Here is a 13795-nt window from a genome sequence, read left to right as displayed (position 1 = left end):
TCCAGGTCTTTGGCAAGGCAGAACCTCTGCTCCTAACACCCTCCCAACCCTTTCATCTGGCCAGGTCCTACTCGTCCTTCAGGTCTGAGACACTGTTTCCTCTGGGAAGCCCTCCCTCACCCCAGGGCTGAGCCAGGAGCTTCCTTATGCACCCACAACACCTCCCAGCCACCTCCCCGTCCCATACCACGCTTAGCACACAGAACTCTAGAGGCCTGTATCTTCGTCCCCAGTAGACAGCAAGCTCAACGGAGCAGAGTTTGCAGACCATTGTACCTTGACACTTGACTTGTACCTGCCCCACGGGATGCTCATTCAAGACTGCGCCCAAGGTGAGTCAGAGCTCTGCCTGGCCAGGGGCACCACTCATGGCCAGCATGGCCACCCTGGGCTCCCACCCAGGCCCTGGCTCCCAGTCTCTCTCCCCGATGCACAACGGAGAACCCCGTGACCCTGAGATGAAGTGAAAAGCCCATCCAAACTCCATCCCACCGCATCCCCCTCAGCTGCTGCCCCGCACCACCGGCAGGCCACCTGGAAAAGTGCCAGCCCCCCTGCTGCCCTGTCCGATTTTTCTTCCCCCATGGCCTCCCAACCCTTGCTTTGACCATAGCCAGAAACATGTGGATCTGTTTACCTTGTGCCCTGACAAGGCTGGGCTGGGCCTCGAGACACCAAGGTGTCTGGCTAGAGTGCCAGGAGCAGTGAGGAGGGGCCCTCCTTGGCCCAGCTGGCCCTCCAGCCCACGCTCCTATCCTGGAAAGTTCTCTTTCAGGTACTCTGGGGTCTGTGGCTACCACGAGACTAGGCAAGTGGCCTGGAACCGTCATCTTGGGCTAGCTAGAGTTGCCCGGGCCCTAGATAACCCCCTTCCTCTGGCCACAGTGCAATCATCAGCCATGCTGTGTTCCAGCCCGCTCCCCAACTTTAACTAGAAGTTCCCACCAGGCTAAAGGGCCCCCTGTCTCCAAACCACTGGACACATACGTTCTGTTCATAAGCAGTCTGCTTACCAGTAAGGAAGGACACACCAGCAACAGGGACAAAGACCTGACTCTGACAAGTGTCACTTCCCCTGGGGAGGGGGTCAGGGGATGAGAAAGCAGGTCCTGTATGATCCACGCGTTCCCAGATTAGCACTTCTAGGGACCCGGCTTCAGCTCGGAAATGCAGAGCCCAGGGTCCCAGGGATCTGAGCCATCAAGCGGGAGAGATGGTTCAGCCAGGGTTCCAGCTGGCTACAGTCTGAGCTGTGACAGTAAAAATGTCAACGCCGAGATGCCTTTGAAGGGATGTGTGTGAGAGAGGAATCCTTTGCCTTACGAGGCACTCTCGGGGCTTCACGAAGACACCTACCCTCACTGTTCCTCTGCTCCACCGCCAGCAAGCACCCTCAGGAAGTCTACAGGCAGCCAGAATGTTCAAAAGAAGCTACGAGAGCGAGGTCTATTTTATAGGGGGGAAGCAGAGAGAAAAGAGAGTCCCAGGAAGAGCCTGGAAAAGATCAAATCCCCAGGCCCAGCTTCTGCCCACACGGAAGGGACTGGCTGCCTCCCTCTGAGGCAAGGGCCACCAACAATTACAGGCAGCCTAGGAAAATCCCCTCCAGCAGGATTTGAGAGTCCCAGGGGACCAAAGTAAAAGCTGGCAGGTTTTGGCTCTCTCCAGAAGAGATACAGCAAATATGAAATCTCTGCACCCCCAGAGGCTGTTCCAACCTCTATCTCCCCTTCGGAACAGCCAGGCTGGCTCCTCAGCAGGTCTAGGGGCAGGGCTCTTTGCAGTCTGTGCCTAAGCCTCAGGGCTAGACTCTGCCCCAGGCCAAGACACAGAGGAGCTGTGTCACAGGGGCCTCCCTAAACAGGGCCTGACCCTGCCTACCGAACAGCTCCCCCTCCCCACCGCAAACACACACACACACACACACACACACACACACACCCCCATTGCAGCCCTCCAGCTCTGGGGAGACACAGGAGACACGGCACGGTCCCTACCCACACAGAGCTCCCAGACCAATGGAGGAGACACACAGAAACACACACTGATTATAACCCACAGTGGCCCATGCAGGGGCGAGAAATACGGGAACAGGTGACCTGCAGAGAGTTCCCTGACTCTCAGCCTTGGCCAGAGCTGTTCCCTCCACCTGGAAGCCTTGCCTCCAAGCTGACTGTCTACCTCCTGCCGGCAGCCTCTGGCACACACAGTTCCCACCCTTTCTGAATCTTCACGCTCTAACTCCGTATTAATCATTTTCCCATAGTACTACTTCACTCTCTCTGTTTTTGCCCCAAGACTGGGAGAACCAGGGCCTGGAGGCCGTGTGGCCCAATGGCGAGTGTCGTGGACTGGTTACCTAAGTCACCCATGTCTGGTCCAGAAGCTGCAGCTCCCTGGTTCCTGCCTCTGCAGAATTTAGGAGCTTTGGGCAGGCCATGGGGGCGGTGGAGGGAACAAGGCAGGACAAACACCTTTGTAACCAGCAACTGCGACATGAAGTATTAACCACCAGCACTGAGCACATGCCCCATATGTGTGAGTACTGCTTACTTGTGTAACCACTATTCCCACCTGAGAGATGAGAAAAGGTTGGCTCTGAAAACAATTTGTTCCAGGTCAGAGCCTGAGGACACGGTGAGGAGCCAGGGTTCAAATCCAAGTCCAGCAACTCCAAACCAGATCTCTCTCTATCACACCCTGCTGCCCACCTGTGTTGAGCAGTGATTCTCAAACCTATCCTAAGAGATGGATTTAGGAGTCCGGTGAGGAGTGGGGGGTGGAAAACTGCAAAGCTCCACAGGCAGCCCTGGTGGTGGCTGCGTGCTGGAGCAGGGGACAGACGACAGGGTTGGGGAAGGGCATAAGATGGTTTCCGAGGACCCACTGCTCCTTCCTCCCCAAAGGAGCCGACTGCCAGAGGGCCATATCCTGCCTAGGAGATGAGCGGAATCCCACGGAGCCCTGGCTTTACTCTGCTGTCAGTCAGCCCTAGGGCCGACCATGGCTCTGAGACAGACGGCCAGGGCCCCCACCCCCATGACCACCACGGTCTACTACGCACTTACTATCTGTCAGGCATGGTGCCAAACATCTCATGGAACCCTCACTCTTCCCAGTCTCATTTTGTAAGTCAGGAATGATACACTCGGAAATACCTATTTAACGCAAAAGAAGACAGTAACAGAGTAACAGAGAAACAAACAAAAAGACATTAAGACAGACATCAACAGCAGAATGGCAGACATAAACTCTACCCTATCGATAATTATTTTAAATGTAAATAGATTAAACACTCCAATTAAAAGGGAGAGGTGGGGAAAATGGGTTAAAAAATAAAAAAAGAAACCACGATCCAACTATATGCTGGGGTTTTTTGGTTTGTTTTTTGTTTTTTTAAATTGATTTGACAGAGAGAGCTCACAAGTAGGCAGAGAGGCAGGCAGAGAGAGAGGAAGGAAAGCAGGCTTCCTGCTGAGCAGAGAGCCTGATGCGGGACTCGATCCCAGGACCCTGGGATCATGACCTGAGCCGAACGCAGAGGCTTAACCCACTGAGCCACCCAGGTGCTCCCAACTATATGCTGTTTACAAAAGACACACACTTTAGATTGAAGGATGCAAACAGGTTGAAAGTAAACGGATGGGAAAAGACCACATGAAGGGTAACCAAAGAGAGCTGGACAAGTCATGTTAATATTATGCTAACAGACTTCAAGACAAAAATTCTTCCTGGAGGGGCGTCTGGGTGGTTCAGTGGGTTAAGCCTCTGTCTTCAGCTCAGGTCATGATCTCAGGGTCCTGAGATGGAGCTCCACATTGGGCTGGCTCTCTGCTCGGCGGGGAGCCTGCTTCCTCCTCCCTCCCTCTCTGCCTACTTGTGATCTCTCTCCCCGTCAAATAAATAAATAAAATCTTAAAAAAAAAAAAAAATTCTTCCTAGAGACAAAGAAGGGCCTCTTATAATGATAAAAGCATCCACCCCTCAAGAGAATATTACAATTAAAAACATATACACACTTAACAAGAGTCCCCAATAGACATAAGGCAAAAACTATCAGCATGGGTGGGAAAAACAGACAATCCAACAGTAATATCCAGAGACTTCAATAATGGTCCACTTTGACTAACAGACCGAACAACTAACCAAAAGATCAACAAGGAACATAAGACTTCAACACCAAGAAGCAACTCGATCTAAACAGATACCTACAGAACATTCCACCCAACAACAGCAGAATACACATTCTTCTCAGGGAACACATGGAATATTCTCTAGGACAGATCGTAAATTAGCCTATAAAACATGTCTCAATAAATTCAAAAGAAGTGAAACCATTCGAAGCATGTCCTCCAATCAAAATGAAACAGAATTAAAAATCAACAACAGAAGGAAATTTGGGGAATTTACAGGAAATGAAGGTTCTAAGAACTTGTCAGGTTGTCCCAGCCCAGAAAGGCCACTCCCTCAGATCATGGACTCTGCACCTTCTGCGCAATCCCAGGAAGCTGCAGATCTCAGATTTCTGCAAACGCCTGCGTAGCCCTTCTTCCATCATCCCCCGTACCAGACACACACTGAACCTGACCCCAAGCTTGACCCCAGAATCCAAACAGCCGTGGGAGGGAGAGGCCTGTGGGGCTGTAACAGCTTATTAGGCAGCTGCCTCTCCCTAGAGGGGAGGTGGGGAAGGCCACAGGCAAATATTTTCACTCCCCCTGCCCGTCTACAGAATATCCAAAAGAAGGAAGCAAACATTTACAGAGCACTTCCCCCACACCAGCCACTTGACATACCCTAATCCATGCTTACAAACTTCCCATCTAAGCATCAATATTATTGTCTCCATTCTAGACAAAAACCAAGGCTCTCCTGCTAAAGTAGCAGAAGCATGATTCAGGTCTCTGTTGCCTGCCTTCAGAGTCCCTGGTCTTTCCATCATTCTTCCAGAAAACTCCCAATTGCACGCTTGTGGGCTTCAGAAGGAATGCCACACGTGAGAACCCCAGAACCCCACAAAGCGGGCTGTGGACCCTCCCCTTCCTCATGCTCCCTCCCAGCGGCTGCTTTTCCTGGGAGCACTTCCAAGTAGAGCACAGTCTCTAACACTCCCACTAAGAAATCATCCCAACCCGGGTCTGTCAGACCCAGGCTCCTCGCAAGACGGGGTATTGGTAAAAATCCCTAGGGGACTTTTACCGGGGGGTACTGTGAGGGGACAGCAGAGGTGAGCCGGGAGCCGAAGGGTCGGGAGGATCTCGCTCACCGGAGTAAGAGCCTCCACACCACAGAGAGAAAGCTGGCTGGTGCTCTCTTCAGAGCCAACCAGCCAAGCCGGACCCAGCTGAGGAAGCTGAACAGATTCCAAACATGAAGGGATGCCAATGCTCACGGAGTCCATTCCTCATTCCACAGAGCAGCAGAGAGGGAAAGAAATTAGTCTGCGGATGCACAGCCAGGAGCAGAGCAGGGCCCAGAATCCAGAACTCCATTAACAATGCTTCGTGCCTCCACTCAGGCAAGCCACACCTTTTGGCAAGAGACTGGGCAGGGCCTGGAGCCAATCCCAACGTCACACACACACACATTTCTCCTTTCCCACCACCAGCATCTCTACCATTTCTTGAGGGTGCCACTGTGTGCCAGGACAGTGCTAAGCGCTCTCTACCCATGACGTGGTTTAATCTTCAAAACAAGATACGCATTAGTACTGTCCCCCATTTTCCAATGAGGAACCTGAAGATCCAAGGGGTCCAGCCACTTGCCCGAGGCCACGGGAGTAAAGAGGGGAAGCTGGGACTGGAACCCACGGCCCATTCTGCAAAATTCCTTCCCAGGAAGCTTCAGGCTCAGCCTCCTGCTTGGTAGCTGGGACCTGGTGGCAGCCTCTGAACGGCTCACGTCTTCTCCCTGGAGAGCAGCTTCGGCGGGCCTGAAAACCACCAGGGTGTTCTGCAAGCGTGGCTGGGCAAGGGTGCTGGCTGACAGAGGCGTGGGAAGTGAGCGGCTTGGAAAATGAAGAGACTACTGGTGATCACCACCACAGGGGACAGTCTGTGGAAGTCCCAACACCTTCTGCTGAGGAGGAAGCCACACCCCTCCCACACTCCCCAACCCCACACCACCGCGGGGCAAACAGCTCTTTACACATAAAGCCTTGACTGTCCTCTGTCAGACAACCCAAACCCTCATGGGGCCCAGGCTCCCGTCCTTTCCTCTGGCCACCTGAGTCTGGGTCAGGTCAACTCCGTGACTGGGTTCCCACTGGTAACAATCCCCCCTCCCCCACCCAGGGCTTTGACTATCAGCCCCAGCAAAGCAACTTGCCTTCTGCATAGGGCTTTCTCTCCAGAACCTGAATTCCTAAATAAGGGCTATTCATTGCACATCCTGATTAAAGGAGACAGATAGTGTCTACCCACACCAAAGGTCACTGGTCCACAACTCTATTTCATGACAAATAACACTGAAGCCCTACAAGGTGAAGTGACGTGCCCAAGGACACACGGCTGATTACTCGGGTAGACAGGTGTGGTCAGGGCCTCGCAGGTGGATGCCCAGCACTTCCCGGCAGGGCCAGGTCCTTGATCTTTGGCTCCTGTCCTTCTCGGGAGGGAGGTGGAACAGGGGTGACTAGCATGTGGTGTCTGCATCAGCCCGGGGTCTCCTGTGTGGTCAGCTCCAGAAGGCACCAACACCCACCCGGTGGCCTAGAGCAGGCAGCGAGGAGGGCTGTCTCACTGGTTTGGAACAAGAGTGGGGACAATACGGCTCCCCAGGACCTGCTAGTGTCCGAGAAGCACAGACCCTTGCTGCAGTGGGGGGTCAGCACAGCTGCCTGGACCTCCCGGAGGAGCTAGGACGTGGGCACGGAGCCGCCTGCCTCCCTGGCCCAGCCAGCCAGTCGGAGCCTCGCCCTTTCTCAGGCCCCGGTCAAGATCCAGGGCCTCTGCCAAATGCTCACACATTCCTTGCGTTTCTTCAGTCTCTGAGCAGCTGCTGCAGGGCCTTTTTTCCTGTGTTGATTTATTCTTTATTGTTCCTGAAATACACCCAGAGGCCTCTGGCACCAGCCACCAGCGGTACATCCAGCCCAGGCCCCAAGTACACATCGACCAGGTTCTCTGAGAGCAGGGCCAACCTGCTGGGATGATGGACGCTAGGGTCAGACCCAACAGCCAGGAAGGGAGACCCAAGATTCCACCCATCCCTGGCCTACGGTCCTAGAACTGATCTCAGGGCTGACTACAGAGGCTGGGATGTCTGGGGAGGAGGAAACACTTGGAAAGTCTTGGGGAGACCCATGCTAAGGCTTTCCACTCTTCCCATGCATGAGGGACTCCCCCTGCAACCCTCCAGGATCAGGGACAGCTGACCCTTAGGTGTCTGCTGCATCTACTGGAGGGCCTTTGTGGCTTGGGCTGGGCTTGACTGCCCTCCGACATGTTTGGAGAGGGAGGCCTCAGAGGGGTCTTCCGTGCCCTTCCCAGTCCAAAATATCTTCCCTCATCAACGGTCTAAAGGTGCCTGAATTCCTACTATCAGCACTTCATTCCAAGGCTCAAAGCACTGCTCCCTGTGCGCGTGCAAACAGCCCAGGTAGTGGGTGCTGCACGGCAAGAAGAGCCAGGGCCTTAGGGTCTGACAAAATGTATCCCAGTTTCTCCAATCGCCAGCCTCTCTGTGGGTCTCAGTTTCCCTATCAGGAAATGGGCACAATATCCCCGCCTCCTAGTTACCATGGAATCTGATGAGGGTAACAGGTACATGGAGTGTGTGGCACGAAGTAGAGGCTCAGTAAATGTGCTTTCCTTTCCCCTCTGCTGGGCAGGAGCGGCATCGTTATCAGTCTTCAACACCCTGGGAGGACCTGACTAGTCTGATGCTCTCGTCCCGCAGCTGCCTGAGCAGACGGCCAGCTCGCCTGAGCAGACAAGGAGCTGAGCGGTCCCAACATTCGTGTCGGGCTCTGCAGGCACGCAGGGCATCTGCCCTAGGGACCCAGGAGGGGCACACCCAGCACAGGCCCCTCCTGGGCTCCGCTGTGCCAGTAGGGCCTGTAGGGACATGGTGAGACAAGAGTCCCTGGAAGATACTGGGCAGAGCTTCCAGGCCCAGCACGGAGCCTCCACACCCCGCTGGGCTCATTCGAAGAAAAGCAGTAAGAGGCAAAGTACCATCACCGGAGGGAAGCTGGGGAGGGGGGGTGGCCAGAGCAAGTATGAGCAGGGATGCCAAAGGCACCCGGCCTGCAGCCAGCCAGTAAGCCTGCCCCCGGGGCGACCACAGTCACTGTCCTACAAGTCCAAGTGCCTGCCGGTTATTTTTGGCACCTCTTCCGCCCAAAGCCAGCAAGGAAAGGCAGCTGCTAGCAACATGGAAGGGGTGTTTATGCTTCAGCGTGCGAGCACTGAGGCAGGAACACAAAGAGCACAGCGGCCACTGCACAGGGGAGGCCTCGGCCCCCTTTCTTCCTCTCCTGACTGTCCCTATGAGGTCACATAGCTGACATAACATGGGTACTTCTGCTTTCACTCAGATCCAGTCTCCCAACCACAAAAGTCTCTCTCTCTCTCACACACACACACACACACACACACACACACACACACACGCAGGCACGCACACACACATGCAGACACACACGCACACACAGACAAATAACTAACTAGGGAGCCAGCTGGGGACTGAGCCACGCCCAGGAGCTGGAGACAACTCCTCTGGGCAGCCCCTCCCACCTTCCAAACCAGGAGGGGCAGGAACCAGGAGCAGGGCGCTGGAGCAGCTCCTCTTTCCAATGGCCTCAGGTGACAGTGGGCACGGAGGGGAATCTCAAGGCACTCACTGTCTCTGCACTTCCCCATCTGAAAACAAAGGAGTGGAATTCGATGTCCCAGAGTGTCTTCCAGCTCTGGGATGACTCCTGGGAGCAGGGGAGCCCAGGATCATGACCCAGGCCCGCTGGGGAGGTCAGACCCAGCAAGGTCACGTGGGAAGGAGACTCCGGGCAGCAGTCAGGTACATTCCCCAGGAGCTGCCAGGAGGCTGGGAGGGGGAGGGGCAGGACCAGGAAAAGGAGGAAGAGGCAGCAGCGGTGGAGATAGGAGAGAAGGAAGGGGGGGGGGGGGAAGCCAGCCGAGGAGCACTCTCAAGAGTTGCCAGTTATCACTTAAGCTTTTCTGAGCCCCTTTTTGAGCTCTGGGGCCCTCCCCCATAAGGACCTGGCACATTCTGCCAACAGCAGGCTGGACTGGGGGCCTCTGTCTGTCCAACTGCTGGAAAAAGCTGGGAACTGAAATCCCTCACCGTTTTCCTTCCTCTCTGGACCCCATTTCCCCAGAGAAGTTGGGCAGCCTCACAGGGAACCCCCTTCTGGCTGCAAGCCAGGCAGACGTTCCCCCACTTCAAGCTCTGGCCTGGTCAAATCTTGCCCTGGCTGTTCCCCTCCCCCCCCTTCCTGAGACTCCTGGAGGAAGAAGCACTGCCTGGAAAAAAAAAAAAAAAACCCACAAGCTCCCTGCGGCTGGAGAGAAAGGCAGAGAGAACAGGGAGCACCTTCCCCAGCTGGCCACAGCACTGGGCTCTGTTCCACAAAGAGCAAGAGCAGGAAGGGCTGCCCGGGAAGCCTCAGGCTCCCGCCCCCTACCAACCCAGCAAACCACAGCCCGTAATTGTGTCCCTCAGGGAGACCCACCACCCCCACCCCAGCAAAAACCCACCTCTTTTCTGACATGTGGCAACTTTCTTCTTATATAATACCTCGGTGTCTCCCCCTCCCCTGCTATTTCAATCAGTGAAAGAGTACTTCAACTGGTCAAAGAGCCCAAGAGCTCTCTAGAGGGCAACTCCCACCCTCAGCTCCACCCAAACCTCCACTGAGGTCACACTGGGAGGCTTCAGGTGAGGCAAAGACAAGGGGACTTTTTCCCGTGGCTGAGAAAGCAGCCTTCCTCCCACCCACGTGAGCAGTTCAGCCTGAGGCCTGGGCGGGTAGGTTCCCGAGAGCACAATCTGATCTCTGGGAAGTTGAGCCCTTAACTTTGGGCTGCAGGGACAGAATCCCTTGCAAAAGCGCAGAGGCACCAGGATTTGGACCTGTCTAGGTGAGAGGATCACACAGCTGTACCCTGGGCCTGGGGACTTAGAAAAGGAGCTTCATTCACACATGCCCCAATGCCCTGCAGGAGGGCCTTCCCACCACAAGCCGGACACGCTTCATTTCCTCTTCCCTGGGAAGAGTAAAAGGCAAATGGCTGGACTTGGGAGGGACCAGGGAAATGACAGTCCCCATCTGTTGAGTACCTACTATGCACCCCTCCGCATGCAAGATCTTGTTTCACCTGTCCAGCAATCCTACAAAGTACTAGGATCATCCCCATTTTACAGGTAAGGAAACTGAGGCTCAGCAAGTTTAGCAAGGCCCAAAGCCACACAGGAAGTAGAGAAGCTGGAGTGGGAACCCCAGGGTCTGCCCAGTCCTTGTTCCCATGCACCTACTGGGCTTCCTTCGTAGTCACCGCCCCGGTTACTGTCCACACACCATACAGGAATGGCGTCCCAAGTGTGGGGGCGGAAGTGGGTGTGGACAAGCTTTTCCTGATGGCTCTGGAATTTGACCTGATGCCCCCCCCCAACTGTTATCACTCCCAAGTGTGTGGCTGTGAGAGACCCCGTAAGTGTGCACGTGCTGGGGTGGAGGGAGGGGCAATCTGGATTCAAAGCAGCGGTTTCCAACACCAAATTTATGCTGTAATGCTTCTGATTCATAAAATGAGCTCACAGTCTCAGGGTATCCTGAATGCTGCCTCGAATGCAAATGAAAGATCCCTTAAGTAAGACCTGGGGATTTCAGCACACTCCGCCTAGCTCCAGCCTTGGTGTGCAAGTTCAGCCCCATAGCGTCACGGCTCCATGGCGCAGCAGCAACCTCTCCAATGGAATGCAACCCCTAGCTGCATTTCCTGCAGCCGCTGGTGAGTCAGGGAAGAACGGAGCCGCCGCCCCCCTCCCCACCCGGGCTGCTTCTGTACCGATACACATGCGCATGCACACAAAGGACGCCAGTTTGGCCCAGGCAAAGGAAATGCCCAGGTTAGCAGATTCCCAGGCAGGAGGCTTCCCACTTTTACCCCGAGGTCCCGCTGGGGTCAGAACGACCAGACACATTCTCCAGCAATCCGGAAGGCCAGCTGTAGTGTGGGGCCAAGGAACTGGGCTCACCAGCACCAGCCTCACTCGTGGAGTGACCCCTCCTGAAACCAACGGTGCGGTATGAATCCCAGCAGCGGCCAGACTCACGGGGCCCGCCCTATGCAAGTCCACATTTTTCTGCGAGATCTTTCATCCATTTGTTCAGCTAACATGTACTAAATGCCTACCAGAAGCCAGGCATTGTGAGAACAACACGGAACAAATACTAGGGCAGAGGTGAGGGTGATGCTGAGACGTACTTTTGGCCTTTCACGTATAGACTCCTCACTGCAACTATGCGACGGAGGTTGGGAGACTCCTCTGAGTTTATGTTTTGAGCACCAGAGTACGGTATATACACAAATGACTACATAAGGCGGAAATGAGTGTTCGGAAGAAGGCTGAGGCGTCGCCAAAGAAGTACCATTTGAAACAGGCCTAAAAGGATCCGCAGGATTCTTCCAGCTGCTTGTGGTCATCCCCATTCCTCTGCGAGCAAGGCTTCCTTCTGGGAGACCCAGCGGCAGGAGGGGGCCCTCAAGGCCAGATTCCCAGACTGGCCCGTTCCCCTTCAAAGACATTCTGCCCCAGGTGCCTGCCCCCCCCCCGCCACCCCCTCCCCCACTCCTCTCTTCTCCTGGCTCCACAGGGCAGCCCTTCCCTGGGTTCTGCAGGCACTGGGCAGCCCCTAACTGAATCTGTAGCTGCATACTGCCTTATTCTCCCTCCATTTATTAAAAGTAGCAGCCCACAGGGCTAAACAATTGGGTTACTTTTAAATCCCATATTTAAAAATTGAACTCTCATCCTCATGGGCGTTACAGGACATCCTTTCCTAAGGTAAGGGGAGAGTTCGGCCTGGCACTTGGAAAAGTCACAGCAGGCAGTGGGCAGACTGTCCCAGAGCAAGCTGTATGGTGGTGCGGGTAGGGGGAGCACCCTCCAGGTTCTTCACCCCCTTGTCCCCTAGGCTTTACAGAGATCAGAGTAACCAGCCAGAGGCCAATACGATTAGAATGGAGACTAGGCCAGGACCATGCAATGAGATGGTTTATCACAGTAATTGAATGTTTACACCCCTCTTATTCACTGTCCAGAGCAGGAGGAAAAAAAGGACCCATAAATTCTCAACCTAGGAAGATTTCTCCTTTCCCCCTGTCCCGAAGCCATCCAATCGCCTATGGAAAGGGTGCATTTCTCTATTTCTCCGGTATGTGCCACACCATCTCTGGGGGGCTCTAGAGCAGGACAGGTGGTTCTCCCTCCTCCCCCCGGGGCTCCACAGGGGAGGACTGGCTCCTCCTCAGAGCTGCTGTCCCTCCTCCTTCATCAGGCCTCCAGTCTCCGTCCTGAAGCTGCAGGGACAAGGAGAGGCCAGCCCTCCAGACCTCCACAGGCTAGGCTCCCCCTGCTGGAGCAAGCCGGACCTCCCCTCCCCCCCAGCCACAACTGCCAACAGGGATCCCCTGCACACACGTGCCACGGCGGCCTCCACAGTCAGCCACTCTCCTCCCAACCCACCGGCCGGGCTCGGCAGGCGGGCACACGGCTCCGATGTGGGACGGTGGAAGCAGGAAGTAGCCAACAAAGTTGTTACCAACAAAGTTTTAAGTGGGGCGCGTAACTTCCCCTTTCATCTCTCCAGCAGCTTGCTCAGGAGGCTGGGCCGGAGTACCCAGTGGCCTCCACTTTGGCCGGACGCAGGTACTTCCTCCAGGTCTTGCCTTCTTCGGGGCTGAGGCTTGAACATGGCAGGGCGGCACCAGGCCTTAGCCAGAGGCTTGGGTGGGGGCCCTGCAGGGGGGCAACTGGTGCACACGCTCCCGCTCCCGTCAGCGTGGCCGGGGAGGGTAGGACTACCTCCACCACGCCGGCCATGTGCAGGGTCCAGACAAAACCCGGGCCCCCGAGTTCCGGACGGGCACCCACAAACACAGCACGCGGCGAGGCGCGCGGAGAGCTAGCAGGCCGCAGAGGCGCGGGCGTGCGGGGGCGGCCGAGAAGGATGACAGGTCTGAGGTGCGCCAGCAGCGCCGGGGAGCGCGGGGTGAGGCCGGCCGGCCCGCGCGAAGCGCTCCCCTTAGGCCTCTGCCGCTCTAGTCCCAGCTCCCTGCCCCCCCTGCACGTCTGTCCCCCACACTCCCGGCGCGGGCACGGTTTCCACGTCCACTTTGCCGTGCACGCTGGCAGGACCCGGGTCAGGGGCTCCCGCGCCAAGTTCCCGCAGCTCGCGCGAGCCCCTCCCGACTCCTCCGGGGCCTGGGCTCGGTCCCGCAAGCCGGTCCCCGCGGACACCACGTTTCTCTTCCGCGGAGAAAGAGCCGGATTCCCGACTCGCCGCCGCCGCCGTCGCCGCCCCGGCGGGCCAGGCGGCTCCGAAGGGTTTTCCTGCCGGGGCCGCGCCCGGGTGGGCGGGGGCCCCGCGCGAGCTGCGTAGCTGCACAAACACGGCGGGCTGGCGGGGCACACGCAGCGGCGGGCTGGAGGTGCGGGCCGCGGAGGCGCGGGCTGCGGGGCGGCGAACGCACGTACACACGCACACCCCGACCCCGCGGCCCAGGCCGCAGAAGTTGACGCGCCGCACCCCCCGCAGCCCCGCGCCCCC

At 56.3% G+C, this 13795-nt stretch overlaps 1 protein-coding gene across 4 annotated transcripts in view; it reads right to left on the bottom strand.

The window, feature by feature from the left end:
• MIDEAS (mitotic deacetylase associated SANT domain protein) overlaps window positions 1-13795 on the bottom strand; it is a 70283-nt gene that overhangs the window by 27475 nt on the left and 29013 nt on the right. The window lies entirely within an intron of this gene.

The sequence above is a fragment of the Mustela putorius genome, unplaced genomic scaffold (assembly GCF_011764305.1).
Source record: "Mustela putorius furo isolate JIRA1106 unplaced genomic scaffold, ASM1176430v1.1 tig00000129_pilon_pilon_pilon, whole genome shotgun sequence".
Taxonomy (NCBI): domain Eukaryota; kingdom Metazoa; phylum Chordata; class Mammalia; order Carnivora; family Mustelidae; genus Mustela; species Mustela putorius.
Note: the sequence above shows the minus strand (reverse complement) of the source record. Positions and strands in the feature narration are given on the sequence as shown.